Raw genomic sequence first — 24,167 nt, forward strand, 5'->3', positions numbered from 1 at the left:
ACATTTGTTACAATCGATGAAGCTACATTGACATACCATTATTGCCCCAAGTCCATAGCTTACATTAGCATTCACTTTTATACATTCTATGGGTCTGAAAAGTAGAAAATGACATACATCTATTATTGTAATATTACACGGAGTATTTTCACTGCCCTGGAAATTCTCAAGCATATATTTTTTTTCTTTAATATTCTCATTACTCCTTGTATATATTGTAATAATAGTACTTATGATATTATATTGTAATGCATATTTGTTTCCTATTAAACATTTCTTAAAAGTACAAACTGTGTTTTTAATTTCAGTACTGACTGCATTTAACAAAGACAATCTATAGTGAAATTTTAATGAGTAGTCATTGAATAGTTATATTATTTAGAGTTTGTGGATACACTGTCATTCATCAATAATAGCTTCCCTTTCATATCATACTGACAATGTTAGCATCCTAGAAGAGACGGCTAATGTTTTGAAGGTTAGTCAATAAAACTCTTCAAATTCCATAAACTGCCTTAGAGATTACCCAGATTATATGATATCTGATTCAAGGTACCTCCAGGTATTGGAGGATCACAAACATATATTTAATATAATCAAGGGGACCTTCCTTAAGAAAAAAAATTAATGCAAATTTGGTGCAGAGTCTTTGAAGGAGCCCACGCCTATTCTTCATAGTCAATTTATTCTTTCTGGTATGTGTATAATTATCTTTAGTGAAAAAGACTGAAATGTATTTCCACAGATTTTACTGAGTTTCAGTATAAAAAATAGTCATATATGGAATGAAGGAGTATTTTGTTTTGAAGGCAAGGAGGAGTAAAACTACTACAAATATTATCCACTAGTTTTATCTAAACTCCCTTATATGAAGACCTACTAGGAATTTTATTTTTCCTCAGAGCTCAGCCCAAGATACAGCCTGATTTTCATTTATAAACTCATCTGCCTCTTGCTAATCAAAACTGAGAACTTTATGACCCACTAAGTTTCTTCAGTTTTTAGCTATTAAGGAACTAGGACACACATAATAGATTTAACTGTCATAATTCTTAATAGCCTTGGTTTTCTGAATTTTATTTTTCTTCTCCTTCTTCCATTTTGATTACTTGGATTTTCATCTTTTATTCTTTTTTTACCAAAGTTTTTCCATCTTACTGCATCTATATTTATGTGTAAGATACCTCCGATCACCTGGTATAAATAAATAAGTAAAGCCTGAATTATTCACCTAGGAACCTAGCAGCTGAAGAAGAGAACAGGTAGAGATGAAAAAGACAGGACTCTCTAGTGATGATAAATAAGGACAGAGCTATTGAACTTTCACACTTCCATTCCCTATCTGTATTCACTCAGCAAAAATCAGAAATACTTTTTTCTCCCTCTTGTAATGGGGAGACCTAGGGTCAGTGTGAGAGGCAAGGGGTAAGGTTAGCCTACCTGGTGTGATTCTTGCAAGGTCAAGGCTAGCAGCAAAATGTATCTTAACAGGAGTTGCAAAGGAGCTGAAACTGCGTACACAGGAGGCTGAGAGTCCAAATGGGTTAGGAAGGGTTGGAGAGGTCACTTAGACAGAGAAGAATGTCCCAAGACAAAATAGAAGTCAGAAATGGGTATCTGAAACCAAAGATGTCAGAAGGAAAAAGTGAAAAGGAAAGAGTGAGGAACAGAGGAAGAGACGGTCTTGAACTGGCTGTAGTCAATGACACACACTCACTTTCTCATCTGTCTCCTGTGATACAGGGACAGCTTGACAATCTTTCCAGGACTAGTTTAAGGGCAGACTCAGGAGACAGTGTCCACATGGTTTTCAGAGTCTATAGTGGCATTGTGCCTAAGAGAAATTAATTTCAGTATTTACACAAACTCAGAAAAGCTTTGAGAATTAGTAATGGTTTAGGTCGTCAGAACATTATGTTGTTCAACTTCATCTGCTTCAGATGGCTTCTTTGATAAATTCAATTTATCTTCCTGGGCTGCATCAAGCTTACCTGGGATTCTTATGCATTAGGGAAATTATATTTCTAGTAATTTCATACTTACCTTGCTGCTGCAATCATTTGGTCAGTATCCTCACCACAGAAACCGTGCCTAATCTTTAGTATTGTGTCTAATTATTAGGTAAAATTCCTATATGCCCAACATTTTATTTGTTGTATTTTATATAGTGGTTTAAGAGACCACATTGACATTTTCATTAATGACATGCAAGAACTCTGAAATAGAACTATCATATAGTACCCCCACTCCATTTTTTAAGATGAATAGTCTGAGACAGAGAGAGATTAAGTGACTCATCTCTAGACATATAGCCTACAGATTCAGGACAAAGACTCTAGTTTTCTTATTATAAGTGAAAGTTCTTTGTTTTATGTCACAGACGTTTCAATAAAGTTGTTTTGACTGGAATACCTTAAAGTTCTGACCTTACCCACTGTGATGGTTAATAATGTCAACTTTCTTGGATTGAAGGATGCAAAGTATTGTTCCTGGGTGTGTCTGGGAGGGTGTTGCCAAAGGAGATTAACATTTGAGTCAGTGGACTGGGAGAGGCAGACTCACCATCAATCTGGGTGGGCACAATCGAATCAGTTGCCAGCACCCCTAGAATAAAAGCAGGCAGAAGAACATGGAAGGACTAGACTGGCTGCGTCTCCTGGCGTCATCTTTGTCCTGAGCTGAATGCTTCCTGCCCTCAAACACACGACTCCAAGTTCTTCAGCTTTCGGACTCTTGGACTCACACCACTGATTTTCCAGAGGTTCTTGGCCTTTCAGCTACAGACTGAAGGCTGCACTGTCGGCTTCCCTACTTCTGAAGTTTTGGGAGTCGGACTGGCTTCCCTGCTCCTCAGCTTTCAGACGGCCTATTGTGGGACTTAACCTTGTGATTATGTGAGTCAATTCTCCTAATATACTCCCCTTCACATATTCATTTATCCTATTAGATCTGTCATGTTAGAGAACCCTGACTAATACATCCACTGCGAGCAAACAAAGCCCACTTGGGGATCCAGTGACATTACCCAATCATCTGTTCATTCACTCTATCAGTCAAAATTAATTGAGCAATCTCTGTGTGCCAAGTAGAGTATTAGATGCTAAAGGCTGGACTTACCTGCTAATTAGATGTCATGTCTGAAACAAGAGTGTAACTTATTGCCTTTAGGATAATGGCAGAAAAAGTCAAGTGGAAAAATCCAACCTTTGCATTCAAAATTCTACATAAAATCAAAGCATATGATATGGTTGGTTCAGATATTAATGCCACTACATTAACCCAGGCACCAAGTGAACAACGCTTGAATGCACATGGCCAGGTCTGGAATCCCCCTGATGCCAGCAACATGGAAAAGAGAATTGGCTCAGAAGCCACAGGCATCTCCCCAACATCACTGTAGCTTCTGTGAGCCTTGGAGGTGGTGCCAATTCCAACTAGTCCCACAGCTGCCTCCGCCGGCTGTGCTTGTTTAAATGCTCACAGCTTTTGCTTTTGGAGAGGGTTTAGTAACAGGTGGAATTTAGGGATACCCAAAAGTTAAGTGGAGTATATCCAAATCCTTGACAGACTTAGTACATCTGATGCTAATCAGCAGACTGTTCATAAAACAATGATGAGAGTGGGTGACTTTGTCCTCTCTTCTCCTAGAGAGACTTCATGTTTTAGGGAAAATGGAATGGGGTGTGAAACAAGGGGGAGTCAGATCCATGATCTGACTTTGCCACTACTCTGTGGCTTTGGGCATGATTTCTGAAATCTGATCTTAATGTTCTTATTTGGGTAAATAATTATAAGCGCACATACACAAGTTTGTGTTAAATGTTAAATTCATATGCATGTGCATGATGTATAACTAAGTGGAATAAAAAAGTGAGTTGCTGATGAGTATGTATAAAATTTTTAAACTGGGGGGTATTGTGGGAATATGAGGAGATTGAGATAGAAGGTAATAGTGTGCTCTATATAACGGCATTAGGAAAAGTCTGGAAGCCTCCAGACCAAAGTAGGAGTGGTGTGGGATCAAAGGGACCATAGGCAGGGATTTTTGCTTTGTAATTTATAAGTATTTTGAATCATGATGGGATTGTAACTGGAGTTTTATTTTACTCTGTATGTATATGTATGTGTGTGTTTTACGCAAAGAGAAGTAACAAATCCTACGCAGATAGCCTTTGTGAAGAGCCCAGATCACACTACATATTCTCTATGGATAACTTTATTTTTTCCTTTTCTTAAAGTTTTTTTTTTTTAAATGATGAAATTGACATTTCTGCTTATTAATATCCTCTAAAAGAGATACCAAAAAACTATTGAGCAACATTTGGAGTAGACAATATGTAGGACCCAGGATTTTGAGGAACCAGAACACACTCCTAGGAAAGGTATTGGAGTTATTACCATTGTTTAAAATAATCCTTTCCTGGTTGTGCACTGAGGGAGCCTATTCACTTGTTCTCCCAGGACGTCTCAGAGGAAAATGGAAAGAAGAAACAATTTGGAATCAAAATAGCTATGTTCTGGCCCTGGCTCTTCAATTGAACATTTGCAAGTCATAGAACCTATGCATCCTAATATGCCTAATCAGAACAGTTGTTTGGTTTTTGTTTTTTTCTATGTTGTTATGTAAAATTAATAATGAAATTCATAAAATTTAAATATTGCAAATGTAATTTGCTCTCTAACTTTATGTGGAAAGCTTTGCATACAGCAATAATATTGTTTTGTAATATTCTCTCTTCCACATCTATTTTTTGTTAATTTATAAGTTTCATACGTATAAGGTAGATAGATATGTTTATGAGGTACATGAGATACTTTGATACAGGAATGCAATGTGTAATACTCACATCAGAGTAAATGGAGTATCCATCACCTCAAGCATTTATCATTTCTTTGTACTACAAAGATTCCAATTATATTCTTGTAGTTATTTTTAAATGTACAATAAATTATTTTGACTGTAATTACCCTGTTGTGCTATCAAATATTAGATCTTATTCAATCTAACTACATTTTTGAAACCATTAACCATTCCCACTTCCCCATGCCCAACTAACCTTCCCAGACTCTGGTAACCATCATTCTACTCTTCATGTCCATGAATTAAACTGTTTTGAATTTTAGCTTTTACAAATGAGTAAGAACATGCAAAGTTTTTCTTCTGTGCCTAGCTTATTTCAGTTAATATAATGTCCTCCTGTTCTATGTGTGCTGTTGCAAATGACAGGATCTAATTATTTTAATGGCTGAATGGTACTCCATTGTGTACATGTGCCACATCTTCTTTATTCATTCATCTGTTGATGAACACACAAGTTGATTCTAAATCCTGGCTATTGTGAATAGTGCTGAAACAAGCATTGGAGCACAGATATCTCTTCAATCACCGATTTCCTCTCTTTTGGGTGAATGACCAGCAGTGGGATTATTAGATCATGTTGTAGTTCCATTGTTAATTTTCTGAGGAACATTCATACTGTTCTCCATAGTGGCTGTATTAATTTACATTCCCACCAACAGTGTATGAGGACTTATGAGGGCTCTATTTTCTCCACATCCTTGCCAGCATTTGTTTTTGCCTGTCTTTTGTATAAAAGCCATTTTAACTCAAGTGAGGTGACACCTCACTGTAGTTTTGATTTGCATTTCTCTGATGATCCATTATCTTGAGTACCTTTTCAAATATCTGTTTTCTATTTGTATATCTGTTGAACAATGTCTTTTCAGATATTCTGTGCATTTTTAATTGGATTTTTAGATTTTTTTCATATTGAACATGAACCTCAATATATTCTTGTTACTAACACTTTGTGAGAGAGATAGTTTGCAAATATTGTTTGCAAATATTTTCTCCTTTTTGTGGGTTGTCACTTTACTCTGTTAATTGTTTTATTTGCTGAGTGGAAGCTTTTTAACTTGATGTAACACCATTTGTCTACTTTAGCTCTGATTGTCTGTGCTTGTGGGGTATTCCTATAAAAATATTTGCCCTGTCAAATGTCCTGGAGAGTATCCCCAATGTTTTTCTGTAGTAGTTTCATAATTTCTGGTCTTAGATTTAAGTTTTTAACTCATTTTGATTTGATTTTTGCATATGGTGAAAGATAGAGGTCTAGATTCATTCTTCTGCATGTGGATCTTCAGTTTTCTTAGCACCATTTATTGAAGAAACTATCCTTTCCCAGAAGTTTGTTCCTGTCACTTTTGTCAAAAATAACTTTATTGTCGATGTATGAATTTATTTCTTGGTTCTCTATTCTGTTCCATTGGTCTATGTGTCTGTTCTTATGCCATTACATGCTGTTTTGTTTACTGTAGCTCTGAAGTATAATTTGAAAGTAAAGGAATGTGATGCCTCCAGTTTTTTCTTTTTTTTTTTCTCAGAATGGCTTTTGTTCTTCTGGGTCTTTTGTGATTTTATATAAATTTTAGAATTACTTTTTAATTTCTTTAAGGAATGTCATTGATATTTTGATAGGGATTGCACTGAATCTATAGATTGCTCTGGGTAGTATGGCCATTTTAAACAATATTGATTATTCCAATCCATAAACATAAAATATTTTTCCATTATTTTGTATCATCTTCAATTTCTTGTATCAGTATTTCATAGTTTTTATTGTAGAGATCTCTCACTTTTTGTAGTACGTTTTTTCCTAGGTATATTATTTGTAGGTATTGTAAAAAGGATTATGTTCTTGATTTCTTTTTTGGATTATTCACTGTTGGTTACTGATTTTTGTATGTTAACATTTTATCCTATAATTTTACTGAATTTGTTTCTTATTTCTAATAGTTTTTGAGTGGAGTCCCTAGATTTTTCCAGATATAAGACCATATCATCCACAAACAAACATAATTTGACTTCTTCCTATACAATTTGGAGTCCCTTTATTTCTTTCTCTTGTCTGACTGATCCAGGTAGAACCGCCAGTACTGTGTTCAGTAACAATGGTGAAAGTGGGCATCCTTATCGTGTTCCAGATCTTAGAGGAAAGGCTTTCAGTTTTTGTTTTTGTTTTTTTTTTGAAAAGGAGTCTCACTCTGTCGCTGAGGCTGGAGTGCAGTGGCTTGATCTCGGCTCACTGCAAGCTCCTCCTCCCAGGTTCACGCCATTCTCCTGCCTCAGCCTCCCAAGTAGCTGGGACTACAGGCGCCCACCACCATGCCCGGCTAACTTTTTATTTTTTTTGGTAAAAGAGACGGGGTTTCACCGTGTTAGCCGGGATGGTCTGGATGTCCTGACCTCCTGATCTGCCCATCTCGGCCTCCCAAAGTGTTGGGATTACAGGTATGAGCCACCGCGCCTGGCTGGCTTTCAGTTTTTTTTTTTTTTTTTTTTTTTTTTTTGTTGTTGTTGTTGTTTTTTGAGGCGGAGTCTCGCTCTGTGGCCCAGGCTGGAGCACAGTGGCCAGATCTCAGCTCACTGCAAGCTCCGCCTCCCGGATTTACGCCATTCTCCTGCCTCAGCCTCCCGAGTAGCTGGGACTACAGGCGCCCGCCACCTCGCCCGGCTAGTTTTTTGTATTTTTTAGTAGAGACGGGGGGTTTCACTGTGTTAGCCGGGATGGTCTCGATCTCCTGACCTCGTGATCTGCCCGTCTCGGCCTCCCAAAGTGCTGGGATTACAGGCTTGAGCCACCGCGCCCGGCCGGTTTTCAGTTTTTTTAACACTTAATATAATACTAGCTGTGGGTCTGTTGTATACGGCTTTTATTATGTTGAGGTATGTTTCCTATATAACCACTATTTTTAAGGTTTTTTTTTTTTTTTTTTTTATCACAAAGGGATGTTGAATTTATCAAATGCTTTTTAGCATCAACTGAAACGATCACATAATTTTATACTTCATTCTACTGCTATGATGTATCACATTAATCAATTTGCATATGTTGACCTATACTTGCATTCGTGGGATAAATCTCACTTGGTCATGATAAGTGATCTTTTAAATGTGTGGTTGAGTTCAGTTTGCCGGCATTTTGCTAAGGATTTTTGTATCAATGTCCATCAGGTTTAGTGACCTGTTTGATGTGCCTTTTTCTGGTTTTGATACAGAATAACACTGGCCTCCTACAAAAAGTTCTAATGTATTTCCTCCTCCTCCATTTTTCAGAATAGTATGGGTAGGATTGATATTCGTTACTCTTTCAAAGTTTGGTAAAATTCAGCAGCAAAGTAATCTGGCCCCTTGCTTTTCTTGGCTGGGAGACTTTTTGTTACAACTTTGACCTCATTAGTCGCTCTTAGATTATTCAGGTTTTGTAGTTTTGTCATGGCTCAACCTTGGTAGTTTGTATGTGTCTAGAAACGTATCCATTTATTCTACATTTTCAAATTTATTTGCCTATAGTTGATCAGAGTAATTTTCAATGATCCTCTGAATTTCTGCTGTATCAGTCGTAATGTTTTCTTTTTCGTCTCTGATTTTATTAGTTAGAGTCTTCTCTCTATTTTACATAGTCTGGCTAAAGTTTTGTCAATTTTGTTTATCTTTTCAAAAAAAACAACTTTTCATTTTGTTGACTTCTTGTATTTTGTTAATTTAAAGTTTATGTATTTATGCTCTGACTTTCATTATTTATTTTCTTTTACTAATTTTCAGTTTGGTTTGCTTTTGCATTTCCAGTTCTTTAAGATGTGTCATTAGGTTATACTAATTTGAACTTTTTCTATGTTTTAGATGTAGGTGCTTTTTGTCATACACTTTCCTCTTAGTACTGTTTTTGCTGTATTCCATAGGTTTTGGTATGTTGTGTTTCCAATATCATTTGTTTCAAAGATTTTAAAATATTTCTTAATTTCCGTAGTGACCTACTGGTCATTCAGGAGCATATCGTTAAATTTGTGTGGGTTTGTATAGTTTTCAAATTCCTCTTGTTATTGATTTCTAGTTTTATCCCATTGTGGTCAGAGAAGATATTTGATATAATTTTAATGTTTTGAATTGCTTTAAGACTTGTTTTGTGGCCTAAAATAAGGATATCCTTGAGGATGGTCCATGTGCTGAGGAGAAGAATGTGCATTCTGCAGCCCTTGGTTGAAATGTTCTGTAAATATCTTCTAGGTTGATTTGGTATGTAGTGCAGACTAAGACAGATATGTCTTTTGATTTTCTCTCTGAATTATCTTTCCAGTGATGAATGTAGGGTGCTGAAGGCTCCAGCTATCATTTTATCAAGGTCAAACTCTCTCTTCATCTTTAATAATATTTGCTTTATATATCTGAGTAATCCAGTGTTGGTTGCATATATAATTGTGATTGTTGTATCCTCTAGCTGAATTGATCCCTTTGTCATTATATAATGACCTTTTTATCTCTTTTAATATTTTTTCTTAAAATCTATTTTGTCTGATAGAAGTATATCTACCTCTGCCCTTTTCTGGTTTCCATTTGCTTGGAATATCTTCTTCCATCCTTTATTTTTAGTCTATATGTGTCTTTGTGTGTTTCTTAAAGGCAATAGATTATTGGACCTTATTGTTTTATCTGTTGAGCCACTTTGTGTCTTTTAACTGGAGAGATTAATCCATTTACATTCAAACTTATTGCTCATAAAAAGGACTTACTCCCGCCATTTTTATGTGTTTTCTGGTAGTTTTGTGGTCTTCTCTTCCTTCCCTCTTTCCTTGCTTTCTTTTTTTTTTTTTTCAAAGTGATTTTCTCTGGTGGTATGTTTTAATATCTCACTTATAGATTTTTGTGTCTCTATTGTAGTTTTTTTTATTTGAGGTTACTATAAGACTTGCAAACAATATCATATAACCCATTATTTTAAACTGATGACAACACTAATTGCAGAAAAAAACTGACAAAGAAGCAGAGAAAACTCATATCTCTACACTCTAACTTCATCCTCCCACTTTTTAACTATTTGTTATTTCTATTTTTATCTTATTATAAAGTTTATGTCTTAAAAAGTTGGTGTAATTATAGTTTTTGATAGGTTCACAATTTAGTCTTTCTACTTAAGACATGAGTAGTTTATAAATTACAATTGCAGTTTTATAATATTCTGTTTTTCTGTGTACTTACTTTATCATTGAGCTTTGTTCCTTCACTTGATTTCTTATTGCTCGTTTATATATATATATATATTTTTTTTCTGATAAGAATTCCCTATAGCATTTCTTGTAGAACAGGTCTGGTGTTGATGAAATCCCTCAGCTTTTGTTTGTCTGGGAAAATGTTTATTTCTCCTTCATGTTTTAGGGGCATTTTCACAGGATACACTATCGTCAGATAAAATGTTTTTTTTCTCTTCACATTTAAATATTTTATGCCACTCTCTCCAGGCCTGTAACATTTCCACTGAGAAGTCTGCTGCCAAATGTATTAAGCTCCTTTGTATGTTGTTTCTTTTCTGTTGCCGTTTTTAGTATTTTTATTGTTGTTGTTCTTGATCCTTGGAAGTTGATCATTATGTTTTTAGTCTTATTTATGTTAAATGTGGTTGGAGTTCTACAACCTTCTTGTACTTAATCATTAATATTTTTCTCCAGATTTGGAAAGTTCTTCAATATTATCCCTTTGAATAAATTTTCTACCCAAATATCTCTCTCTACCTCCTCTGTAAGGTCAATAACTCTTACATTAGCCCTTTTGAGTCACTCTGTAGATCTTGTAGGTGTGCTTCTTTCTTTTCTATTCTTTTTGCTTTTGTCTTTTCTACCTGTTTCAGAGCTTGTCTTCAATCTAACTTTTCCACTTCAGTCATATCCTGAAGTCAGCAATCTTAGGAATCTATTTGATGCTTTATTCCACTGTGGCTGAGCTGGCATCCAAGCCACAAGACAAAGTCTCTCCCACACATTCCTCTTCTTTTTTCAAGCAGGAGGAATCTGCTTGTTTCCTCCTAATCATGGCCACCACCACCCAGGGCCCAGGGGACATATGGCCTGACTTCTGCTGATGTTCATTCAAAGCCCAGCAGCTCTAAAGTCAGCTTATGATGAATGCTGCCAGACTTGGAACATCCCCTTCAGGTAAGTTGGTTATCTTCTTTACTAACATAAGTCCAGAAATTCTTTGTAGGAGCCAAATCCTATAAAGGGGGCCAAATCCGAATCGGGGACCACAGGAGCTTGCTTGGTGCTCTACCTTACTGTGGCTGAGCTGGTACCCAAGCTGCAGCACAAAGTCCCCTTTACCTTTCTTTCTTCTTTCTTCTTTTCTCAAGCAGAAGGAGGCTCTCCCCATGGCCACCATAGCTGGGAATGTGCTCTGCCATATCCCCAGTAATGAAACAGTGGTTGCCACCTATTGTAGACACGCAGCCCAGAAAGATGTATGTATGGATGGAAAATTGTACATATCCAGGACATTTCTAGAAGGGAGATAGTCCTAAAAAAAACAGTAAGGTATTGGGCCTGGAGCTCCATATATCTATGTCTACTTTTCCTAAGTCTGGAGTCAGTGAAGGTAGAAGGACTTTATTATTTCGGCAACAGTTCCACAAATATTATACATCTGCTGTATTGTAGACATTGTCTGCCACTTTCCTACTATGCTATGGTACTTTGTCAAAAATGTTTAATCTTGGTGGTATTTATTTTAAGTACCATTATCAGATTCCCCCATGGAAGAATGTTGTTACTAATTTTGTTGTACTAACCATGGCAATAAAGAGAATGCATTTAAACATGAGAAGTTTCTTATACAATTTGATGGGAAGAACTTTGAATTGTAGAATTTAATTTAGTCTCCTTAAGGTTTCTTTTCTTCCTAACCCTTAGAATGCGCAGACATTTTCCACATGTAGGCTAGGATGAGGTCCAAAGTTTTAAAGAAGTGATTTGTGCCAGAATAGAGGAAGCTCTGACTTAAGTCATTATATAACTGATAATCAGTCCTGGTTGATGCTTGCAATTCCTCAGTCACTAACTAAAACATGTGAGTAGTCAGACTCCTGGAAAACTCTTTATAATTTAGGGCATCTATTGTAATGGTTCTTCTTGTAGCTACTGAAGGCACTAAAAGGCTTTCAACATCAGCCTGACAAATAAAATTTGTGTTTAAGTTGATATTATAAAGAATGATATCATGTATGGTTTACCAGGGACAGTTAGGAGTTGATGTAAAATATGACACTAATGCCTTAAGTGACTATGGAGCTCCTTTGCAAAATTTTGTCATCTTTCATCCATGGAAATCAACTTAGTAGCCTGTATACATGTATCAAAGCTCGCATTTCCTCAACCCTCACTTACAGGAAAGTTGAAACTCAGTGAAATGCAGCTTTTAGTCAAACTGGCTATCCAAGGAATCATACAATTTCTTTTAAATTATCTCAGAGGAAATAAAATAGAGCTAGTTTAAATCCTGGCTCTGGGTTGCACAAATGTGCAACATGGGGCATGTGACTTCCACTTGCTACCTCAGTTTCCACATTTGTCATGAGAGTTTTATTGTGAAAGAATGAAGTGTATGGGCTCTGCTATGAGAATTCTAGTGTTTGAATCCTAGCTTTTCTGCATTCTGTGTAGCTATCAATATGCAACTCCTGTTCGGTCACCTATTGTATTTGCTTGCCAGGGCTGTTGTAACGAAATACCAGAGAGTGGGTGTGTAGTGAATTATTTTACAGCCAGGTCCAACTTATGATGGTTTGACTTATAATTTCTTTACCTTACAATGGTGTAAAATGAAAACGCATTCAGTAGAGTCCTGGACTTATGATGGGGTTATTTCCCAATAAATCCATTGTATGTTGAAAATGTAATATAGCCCCATCCTAAATTGAGGAGCATCTATTATTTTATGTTACCTTGGAATCTATTTTAAACATGTTTAATGTTCTGATACCTGAAGCAGAGTTCAGTCGCCCTTTACACTGTTTCTAATTCTACACCTTCTCCCAGTTTCTTAATGTGCTGGGTCCAAATAAACCTACCGGTTTGTGCCCAAATGAACATTTTGCATAGATTTCTAATCACCCTCTCCAATTGCTTTTTGTAACTTTTACTACTGTAAAAGTTACCATTGTCTTATTATAATCATGTGATTACCTTTTAACTTCTCCCAGTAGGCTATGAGCTTCTGAAACCAAGGTTCTGTTTCTCATTTATTTTTAAATCTATTTGCTAGTCAACAAATGTTTGGTTAGTGAGTGGACGAACAACAATTGAAACCAAGACTGTGCATTAAGGCCTCTTAATCCTTGTTTTGAATTTGAGAGATGGCTACATATGGGGTGATTAACAACTATGCAGAGCCTCACCTCTGCCCAATATTTCTAGTGATTCTATTTAAACTATGATGGCAATAACAGGTTTATGTGGAGTTTGATGTGCAGCAAGAAAGAAAGTAGGAATGTTTTCCTTCGTATTCAATCATTCTTCAATGTGAATCTGCCTAAATTACTGCATACTAGATATATCGTACTTTCAGATCAATTATAGTTTACTGTCTAAACCTTTGGCCAGAAACTCAAGAGTTCATAGCAGGTTTGTCTTGTTTTTCTGAGTCTACTTTATAACAGCCATTGAGAAACAGAGAACTGGTATTATTTTCATGAATTCTGGGAAAGACAATACCATTTTGCAGTTTTCCACCTAAAATAATTTATTACAATACGAATTGGTAATATTCGTATTTGAAATATCTGTTAAGGTGTCAGTCTATCCCCACTAGTAGTGGAGAGTGAATTACAATGAAAACTTATAAGAAATGGAAAATTGTCTTTAGTAAATGTATTCTATGTAGTTATCCAGACAGTTCTGAGAAAACAGAACATCAATGGTTCAAAACAAATATATGGTACCTAAAATGTTGGAAAATCTGTAAAGTTTTGGTCAGATGCAGCTAACAGTGTGGTAGCTGCTCTACAAGGAATGACCAAATTGGTCTATAGCATACCGGTAAATAATATAGGAAGAATAAAGACTTTAGTGAACTTGAATCACTCATTTGAACAACAGATCCTAGACTGTACAGATAAAGATGATAAATACATCCTTGTAGTGGTTTTAACACTAACATCTCCTTAAGAAGATCTAAGGGCATTCCTCTCAGAAGATATTGTTAACTCAAAACCCTCAAGCTTTCATGTAATCAGAATTGAGTTATTATTGTGGTTGCCTCTCTATGTCATTGGGTTTTTTTGTTTTTGAAATTTCATAAATAGTGAAAGGGATTTCTCATCCTGCTATGGTTTGGATGTATGTGCTCCTGTAAAATTTATATGTTGAAACTTAAGCCCTAAGGTGATAGAGGGTAGACACTTTGGGAGGTGATTAGGTGATGAGGGCTCTGCTCTCATTAATGGGACTAATGCCCTTATAAAAGGGGACTTGGAGACTTGCCAAATCTTCCAACTCCTTCTCCCAAGTGAGAATATCAATATGGAACTATCTACGAGAAATGAACCTCACCAGACACCAAATTTGTCAGCACCTTAATCTGCGACTTCTGTTTCCAGAATTGTGAAAAATAATTTTTTATTGTTTATATATTACTCATTATATGGTATTTTATTATAGCAGTATCCCCCAAAAAGCTCCCAAATCACAGGTATTAATAGTTCCCTGTGGAATTTTAGACCATTCTCTCCCTTGATCAATAATAGAATGATGTGACAGGCAAAAATGAGAATATAGTGCTGTTCATTTTGTAGTAAGACCTATATTGCCACTCCATGCTGGTTTTATACGTTTTTTTTGCTATGTTTTTGGTAAGAAAAAAGTTATCTATTAGCTTTTGGAAGAAACAGTTTTAAAATCCTTATAAGCATCAATTTCTTCCTAGCTTGGAACTTTCCTTTAATTGTTAACAAAACTCATAGGTGTATTCTAATCAGGAGCTCAGCTATAAAGCTTTTATAGTATCTCATCTTTACAACCTATTTAAAAAGATTAAATCAAATGATTATTTTTATTATTAAAATACTTTTCATAGAAAAAAATAATTGACCAGAATATATATTGATGAGTACTGTGAAGAAGTTTGCTTAAAAATAGTTTCAGGTTTGAAAAGATTTAAATATTGGATCACTAAATATTGGTTACTAGGTTACTATAGGCAAGTCTTCATGTAAACAGTAGGTGATCAAAGGAGAACTAGAGGCTAGCCTTTGGGTTCGTTCCCCTCAATGCCTTCTCTCTCCCTTTTACCTCTATATCTAATATGGACAACAATCAAGACACTCCATGGGGGTTGAAATATCACCCCCATACATTTCTGTTAAAATATATACACAATACCTGTTACGGTAAGGATATTGTTTACCTCATTTATTGCTAGTAATAGGAGTTATTTTGTTTTATTACTTACGTTTATACTTGAAAGCAATGGTAAGCAGTGGTAGTAAATAATCCTGATAGATCGAAAGTAATGTGGAAAAAAATGAAGCCTGGAGCATTTTTGAGACAGCCAGAGGGAAGGTGGTCCTCAGAGAAATCCAGTCAGCCTGCTCACTGTGGTGGAGCCTCAGGAAGTTCCTGCCATTTGCAGCAGGGAGGAGCCTGGCCCCTCCTCTTCCTGTGTGGAACCTGGGATTCGATTGGCCTGGCGGGAAGCACTTTAGCTCTCTGGCTTTGGATGAGTCCCTGTTTCCCCCCTTTTTCCCCTTTCCCCCCCCTTTTTTTCCCTCTTTTCACCCATTAAAACCCTGCTTTACTCACCCCACATCTGCGAGTCTAAATTTTCGTGGCCGTGGGACGGACGAGAACCCGGTCTTTAGCTGAACTACGGAAAAGTCCTGAAACATTTTTGGCACGCAACTTGGGAGCTCCAGAAGTGGTGAGTGCGACGCGAACCAATTCTTTTTCCATCTTCCGTCTGAACCTTTCCATCCTCATGGCCTTTTACTTCCTTTTTCAGGAGGGACTGGCGAGCAGTCCCAGGCCGCTCCGGCTCCGCACAGGCGCTGGGACGCATGGCCCAAGGGTTCTAGCCACCGAGTGCTGCTGCTGGAGCCTTCCCCTTTTCCAGCCGAGAGTTTCGGTTCCGTAGGATAGCAATTAAACTTTCTCCCTGGTGGAGGAACCACTTGCATAAGAATAAGCGGTTCTTCCTCAGGCATTTTTAAACTGTAATTTTTTCCTTCCCCTTCACCCCGTCGGCAGTTAATCTTTAAAGATTTTTTCTTCTTTTTTTTGATACAGAGTCTCACTCTATCGCCCAGGCTGAAGTGCAGTGGCACTGTGTGGGTTCACTGCAACCTCCTCCTGAGTCCAAGCAATTCTCCTGCCTCAGCCTCTGGAGTAGCTGGGATTACAGGTGTGCACCACCACACCCAGCTAATTTTTTTTATATTTTTAGTAGACACGGGGTTTCACCATGTTGGCCAGGCTGATCTCGAACTCCTGACCTCAGGAGATGCACGTGCCTCGGCCTCCCAAAGTGTTGGGATTACAGGCATGAGCCACCATGCTTGGCGGTTTTTTTTTCTTCTTTCATAAGAGTTTTACTAGGTTAGCCCCCGCCTGCCCGTCCCCCCCTCCAAATATCACTGTATTCTCTGCCAAGTTTTGGTTGTGAATTCAGACTTCCATCTTGTTTTACATCCTGGGGACTTGGCCAGTAACTACTTGGCAAGGCTTTGTTTAGCAACCTCTACCTTAGGGGATGAGCCCTCTCAGGTTAGATATCTGCACGATTTCCTAACCCTGTCTCTTAAAGGGCCCCACACAGCGACTGGGTTTTCTTCTGCTTGTCTGTGTGTGTTGTGTGTAATGTCTGTAAAAAGAGCTCTAATTAATTTGGTTTAAAGAAAGGCAATTGCTTGGATCTAATATATTTCAAAGGGAAGATAAAGGCTGTGGTACCTTTCAATTCACATGACTTTAATCTTTGACAATATAAGCAGCCCTAAAGACTGTTGGTAAAATGCAGGTCAGATGCAAGGTTTGCTATGTGTTTTGAGGTTACAAAAGGCTCTTTTGGGTTTTGAGAACTATTTGAGTTGCCAGCTTCACTCTCCCTAAGGCTAGGGGACCTATGGAACTAACCATGGCCTTGACTAAGAAGGCACTCCTTGGCTGCAGTTAGGAGACAATTAAAGCAATTTACCAAGATTTACCTTAAAGTTAAAATTGCTAGGAGTTAATTGAAACTACTAGAAATAGATTTACATGCAAGGAGTGTAAGAACAGTAAAGTGTGTGTGTGTGTATTTTGTAAAAAGTTATAAGAAGGCATGGAAATGTAAACTTTGCCTAGGATTGTTTTGAGTTAAATTAGGAAAAAGATGAAATTTTAGAGAAGTGGTGGAATAATTGTGGAAATTAATTTTGCAGAAGAGGTTCTCTATGTGAACATAACTAAATTCAAAAAGGAGTGTTAGTTTTTTTTCTGTAAATTGAGCATTGAAATAAAAGCATAGCAAGGTGTTCCTAAGGTGCTAACCTGCTCTCTGGCAAAATTTGTAAACGGTTATAGAAGGTTTTTGCTTCTTTAGAATTTCTGAGTTATCATTTTGGCAAAAAAAATAACTGGTGGTAGTCTGGAATTCTATTTTGTAATACCAAGCGTTTTAAACCTTGAACATTTAAACAGCCTTCCCCAAATCAAAATTGTCTTCCCTGGCACCCGGCTTTTGGAATACTTCAGTGGGCCCCTGAAGTGTCCAGAAATAATAGGTAAACAGGATTAGTTGACATGTTTAGGTACATGGGATTGCCAAGATGATGCTCAATCTTATTTAGATTATATTTTGGTGAATAATGCTAATATATGTTCCAAAATTGTATGGGGCGTCTAAAATTCTAATGTCTGAGTATATGCTATGAATCATAATTAAGGTTTTTATGTTAAGTTATTGTAAACCACAGAGATAACCAAACTTCTTTATCAATTGCGTTTCTAACTGTAACTACCCTGGACATTTTGCTATTCACAGACAATTGTTGTCTTATTTAATCCTTTTCAAAGGATGGTTTATAATGAGCTATATAACTTTAACAGGTGCTCTCAAATACAACCTTTTAACAACTTTAGAGATTGTAACATTGGAATAAAGGAAAATGTACAGGACTCAGAGAGCTGAAATGTTCACGAATGTCAAGCAAAATGAGTTAACTAAATGGACTGAACTCAGGAAGCTGAAGCAAATCTTTTTGGCTTTTGCTTGGAATATTGCTGATCCTTGTTTTGTTGTTCAGAGTCAAGGAAACTTATTTTGAGCTATTTACGGCCTTTAATAATTGAGTAAGTTATGCCCCCTCTGATCAAAATTTGAAGCATGCTTGTTTCTCTCTGCCTCGTTCCCCTAAAATTTGGAAACTATCTGTGAGTATTCTCCTGGGAATATAGTTGTTTGCATCAGTACAATAAGAATCCGTTTTTCTTTTGCAACAGAACACAATTGGAGAAAGTGATTATTTTACCAAGGCTTTGACTAGAAGGGTATGCTTCCCTTTAAGGAGTCAATCTTGACTTGCAGAGCCTATAAATGCCCCATGGGGGAAACTGGCCTCATACACTCATCTACGCAGTCCCTGTACAGGGCTCCTGACGTGTGGTCTGTTAAAAAAAGTCACTTTTTAACAAGTCTTGGAGCTCCCAGTTTTATTTTGGGACCTTAAGAGGAGAAAATCACTCAACTCACAGGTGTCTGAGGATACAAACCCATGGTTGGGCTCAGCTTTTAAAGGTCTTATCTGGCTGGGTGAGGTGGCTCGTGTCTGTAATCGCAGCACTTTGGGAGGCCGAGGCGGGTGGTCAGGAGATACAGACGATCCTGGCCAACATGGTGAAACCTCATCTCTACTAAAAATACCAAAAAAAAATAATAATAATAATTAGCTGGGCGTGGTGGCGCCTGCCTATATAATTCCAGTGACCTGGGAGGCTGAGGCAGGGGAATAGCTTAAACCAGGGAGTCGGAGGTTGCAGTGAGCTGAGATTGTGCCACTGGACTCCAGCCTGGCAATAGAGCGAGATCCATCTCAAAAAAAAAAAGGGTCTTATCTGAGATTCCTTGTGAAACAGCCTTCCATCAAAGTCAATCCAAAAGGCCTGTGTAGAAATAGTTATTCTTGCTTCACTTTATGCAGATAATCAGGCCAAGTATAAGACTGAAGTCTATTTTGCAAACCACTCGGAACTTATCATAATTTTTTTTTAACAAAAATGGGGACTGGAGAGAGAGAAATTATGTTCCAAAACTTACCATACATTTGTCATTAAATCCTAAACTCATTAGTTGTTTTTAAATTTTTGCCTACATTTTAGACTAACCTTACTTGCTCCTTTGAACCAACCATCAATCCCTGGCTGCAACTCAGAAAGAACAAGAGGGATGGGTAATGTAGAAATCTGGATTAATATTCTAGTTCCAAGCAATCATCCTGCAAATCCTGCCAGGCGATGGAATAAATAGAGAATACATAGGGTGCCTGTTGCCCGGAGGTTTCCTTTTTGGGAAAGTAAGACCAAGGGAACCAACCAAAGCCAGCATCATGCAGCCAAATCCTAGCAACCATAACTGTTGCTACCAGTTATCTGGGTGTGTGACAATGAGAGCCAGGTGGGAGGGCCTCCCTGGAAAAACCCCAAATGGCCTGTGCACTGGGGTGGAGCCACAGAAGTTCATGCCCTTTGCAGTGGGGAAAAGTCGGGCTCCTCCTCTTCCTGTATGGAACCTAGGATTCAAGCTGTGGGTGGGACACACTCTAGCAGAGACTTTGGCCTTGGGAGAGTCCCTGGTTCCCCCTTTTCTTCCTTTTCACCCAATAAAACCCTGTTTTATCATTCACATTGTTCGTGAGCCTGAATTTTCATGGCTGTGCGACAAAGAACCCCGTCTTTAGCTGAACTAAGGAAAAGTCCTGCAACATTTTGTGTATATGTAAGATGGCAGGGGATGATATTGCTGCTTGGGAGAGGGTCGTTGTCTGAAAGTGAGAGCTCAAACTAGATGGTAGGTTGGAAATAAATGTGTTCTTTGTAAATGTATCTGCAGCTGTTTTGAAACCTCATAAGCTAGCGTATTAGGTATTTTTATAGCAGAGAACTTAAAGATAGTATAATGTGCTCCCAGCTTAATAAGATTCCAGCACTGTTGTTTGAATATATGATATCATCATGTTTAAAATGTAATATTCATTCCATTTATGCAATCTCTTTCCCCTGGTTGTTTGTGCTTTCCAAGATAATATAATAAGAAAATAAACAGCTCAAATGGTTTTTCCTTCACACTTTTATCAGTTTAGAGAAATAGGGTGACAATAAATGAAAAAAAATCTAACATTTATAAAGGGCTAAACAGGGGCTGGGTAATTCAGATATATATATATATAATCTTGTTGCAACTCACAACTCTCCTTCAAGGTCAATATAATTATCTCCATCTTATAGATAAGAAAATGGAAACTTTGAGATGTTAAGTAAGTTTCTTGAAGTCATATAGCTTATAAGGGTAATATGAGATTGCCCAATTTCATAATCATGCTCTTTACCCTACACTGCATTTGGAGAACTTTAAAAATGTAGGGTCCTAAGAAGTCATTGACCTTAAGTTATTTTCCCCAAGCAAATTTCTTAAATATCCAATGCCTGACAAATTACCCAAAGGATGTCTTTTTTACTCAGACAACAAAAGTGAAACAAAATGGTATCTCCTGCCACCACCACCTTTATTAAAAGTTTTAGCATATGCCATTCCCATAACATGACCTAGTTAATATGCTGTCTATGGTGAATTCACAAGAACGTGAAACAAACAATTGGAATCAGTTCGTTAACTGCCCCCATGAGAGTGAAAGTTTGGAAGAGGAACTGCAGTCTATGCTAGATAGAATAAAGGTCAGACCTACTTGGCAATCACCAAAACAGAATATTGGCAATAAGCCATTGCTTTTCAGAGACAGAAGCTGTCATTGTGAAAGATTTCTTTGCTTTATTGGGAAACTTGAGTCACTTCCTGTTCAAACAACTGTACTATGTTGGTCTGGCTTGGATCCTCTGCAAGGGTATTATGAAAACTTGCAACTCTTAAAATATGATCTGAGAGTGCATTGTATAAATTATCCCATTATAACAGTGCTTCTGAAAGTCTACTGCATATAGGAATCACTTGGGCATCTTGTTCAATTGATATTTTGCAGTCTTAAAAGGCTCCCAAGAGATGCCAATGATGCTAGATCCCATTTTGAGTATGATAAATCAAGACTATTCTGCATACTTACCTGTGGTGGTTGCTTTAAAGTACTTGCAGAAATCTTCAAATAAAGCCAACCGATTTAGCATCAGTTTTTAAAAACAAAAGTATTTTTCCAAAGCTATTTTAAAAGTACCCTTGCCCACTCCTGAGCCGCCTGGTTTTTGTTCCTTATGACCTAATTCAACTTACCTTAGCTTAACCCAGCGTGCTTCCAATACTTCCATTTGTAGTCAATGTGTGCCTTTATTCTTTTTTGATAAGTTGCACTCTTGAGATATCACATACATATCGCCTGGCCATTAGTCTATAATCACTACTGCCATATCTTTCTCTAGAAAGGAGCCCATTCAGAAACTTACCTCTCTTATTTTTCTGGTCCATAGAAAGGATCTTTTCCCTGATTTCTCAGAGAACACAAAAAGAGTTAACAACAAAACAACAAAAACTTTATCTTTGTCTAAACACAAATTTATCTGTGTCTAAACTTCCAAAAATTGTATAAGAAGCTATTGAAAAATATGGGCAGCTGTCATAGTAGACTTAGAATGTAAGTAGGTTGCTATGCTTTAATATAAAACATACTGGATACAAAAAGTGAATCTTGTCTACAATACCTGTCTATCTCTTCTGCTTAGACCATAAGCAGCCTGGAAGAAGAGACTGCATCATCTTCATCTTAATCTCTAACACAGAATCTGACAGATAGAAGAATGAAGGTAGTTAGTATCCTCTTTTTTTTTTTTTTTTTTTGACTGAAAGATAAATAGACAGCATCCTACTCTTAAATTTTGACTCACTGTCCTCATCTACAAAAGGAGCAATGTTAATCTGCACAAGCGCAATAGAGTTCTTACACAGTGTAGGAAAGATAATAGCTATTATAGTACTTCAAAAATTTAAAAGACTATACATATACAAGTCAGTTTTAATTAGATTTCTTACTGTCTCACTAGTTTCCTAAAAGATGAAGAGCTGAAGATAGAAAATAGATATATTGTTTTAGTTTAGGGAAGATCTCCCTTAGTGGGTAAAATCCTGTGAATTCAGCTTGTTATTTGAAATTAAAAATTTACAAATTATTGTTTTTTAAATTTAAGCCTTCACTCAATGAAACTTTCGTTTTTCTTAGAGGAAAGCTTCACATTGTGTTTTATCAGGAGAATGACCATATGCCACTTTTTCATGGATAGTGTCACTTTATGCCTTTTGTCCTGGTATCTCATTTGGTTTATGTCCCCACTTAATCTCAAAAGGGCTCTTATTTCGATGATAAATTATATAATCATGCTAATCATTAGAGATATTTGTAACTTGGTGTGCAATAACTAGTGCTATCTTTTGCCTGGGCATGCAACTTCTGAATGAAGGATTAGAAGCAAGGTAGAAAAGGATATTGCAATGGGTCCAGTGTAATGGGGTAGAAAGTGTGAGGTTTGTGTAAGCTAAAAAAAAACATGAAGGAAATATAGGAATAGAAAGAAGAAAAAATGCTTTTAGCAAGGGAAGTTTTGGATGAGTGAACAGTGTCGTGGCTTTCTTCAATTCTTAGCTAAGAGACCACTTTGTTGTTAAGTGTTTGGGGCAGAAGGTGGCTATTTACTTGAGATTGGTGAGTGGGGGTATTTATTTAGAAAGGTCGTGAAATCAATATGTCTTTGAGGTTTGCCATCAGAGTCATTCAATTACTAACATACATAATTGCAGAATTAATATGCTTCTGCAATTTGGAGAAGAGTCTAAACACAGAATGATTGATTTTAAAGAAATATAAAGTCAAAAGCATATGTCATTTATTCTTCCAGTAAATGAACCTCTAGTGTAAAAATCCAGGGCCTGTTTATCCCAGCAAAGTGTAATGAAATACCTAAATGTACCCTTATGTATTTTTTTGAAGATGCTCTGCGTTTTGGAAGGAACAGAATACAAAATACTACATCATCACAAGTCTTCTACCTTAATGGAAATCAGACTTTTGTTGGTATTGGATAGATGGTGGGATCAGATTTTATATAGAAGTTTGACAGCCTGCCTCATTTGTATTGCAGTCGGCTACAGGATATGTCACAAGAATTTATGAAAGTTTTCTGCCCTTTGAGAAAGTCTTTCTCTCTCTTTCTCTCTCTCTCTCTTTTTTTTTTTTTTTTGAGACAGAGTTTCACTATTGTCACCCAGATTGGCATGCAATGGTGCCATCTTGGCTCACTACAACCTCTGCCCCCACCGGGTTCAACTCCTGCCTTAGCCTCCCAAGTAGCTGGGAATACAGGCATGTGCCAGTAGGCCCAGCTATTTTTTGTATTTTTATTAGAGATGGGTTTTCACCATGTTGGCCAGGCTGGTCTAAAACTCCTGACCTCAGGTGATCTACCTGCCTTGGCCTCTCAAAGTGCTAGGATTACAAATGTGAGCCACCATGCTCAGCTTATTTCTCATATTTTAAATTTAATTTCAGTTTAATTTATCCAACCTAATATGCCATTGGTTGCCTAAATTCAAGTTCTGATTAAAACACTAGTCAGGTAATGAGGTTCTTCCAGTAAGTGATGACTCTTGACAATTGAGTCAACTAAGGGTCGTTCCCTTCAGGAAAAAACATCCAGAATACAACAGATTCTCTTTGGGTTCAGAATATATCACTTTTTCTCCAAGGATATGGTGTCCTAGTTCTTGAAAGCAGGTCTAGCATAGCCTAGTGAGGGTCTATTAATATGAGATTTTTGAATTAGAGAAGGAGCTTAATATTTTGTTTACAAAAACATATTTAAAATATTTTTAGGTTTAGAGGAGAGTTGTAAAGATAATTAGTAACATTCTGTTTCCCCTAATTTTTACATAATATAAAATCATGGTATATTGATACTAAAAAATTAATGTAGATAGAATACCAATATCTACATGGAATTATTTATTTGAATTTTACCAGTTTTTTCACCATGCATTTTTTTCTGTTCTATAATTTGATGTAGGATACCACACTGTATTTAGTTCCCATGGCTCCTCAGTCTCCTATAGTCTGTGACAGTTTCTTAGTCTTTCTTTTCTTGTCATGACCTTAATTCCTTTA

General features: G+C 36.9%; 1 long non-coding RNA gene across 1 annotated transcript in view; it reads left to right on the forward strand.

The window, feature by feature from the left end:
- The first annotated feature begins 15,276 nt into the window (after positions 1-15,276).
- The window catches only part of LOC140708656 (uncharacterized), a 482,235-nt gene continuing 473,344 nt past the window's right edge, over positions 15,277-24,167 (forward strand). Inside the window, exon 1 of the long non-coding RNA XR_012088814.1 lies at positions 15,277-15,739. This is a non-coding gene — a long non-coding RNA (uncharacterized lncRNA). The remainder of the gene's footprint in view (positions 15,740-24,167) is intronic.

The sequence above is a fragment of the Chlorocebus sabaeus genome, chromosome 16 (genome assembly GCF_047675955.1).
Source record: "Chlorocebus sabaeus isolate Y175 chromosome 16, mChlSab1.0.hap1, whole genome shotgun sequence".
Taxonomy (NCBI): domain Eukaryota; kingdom Metazoa; phylum Chordata; class Mammalia; order Primates; family Cercopithecidae; genus Chlorocebus; species Chlorocebus sabaeus.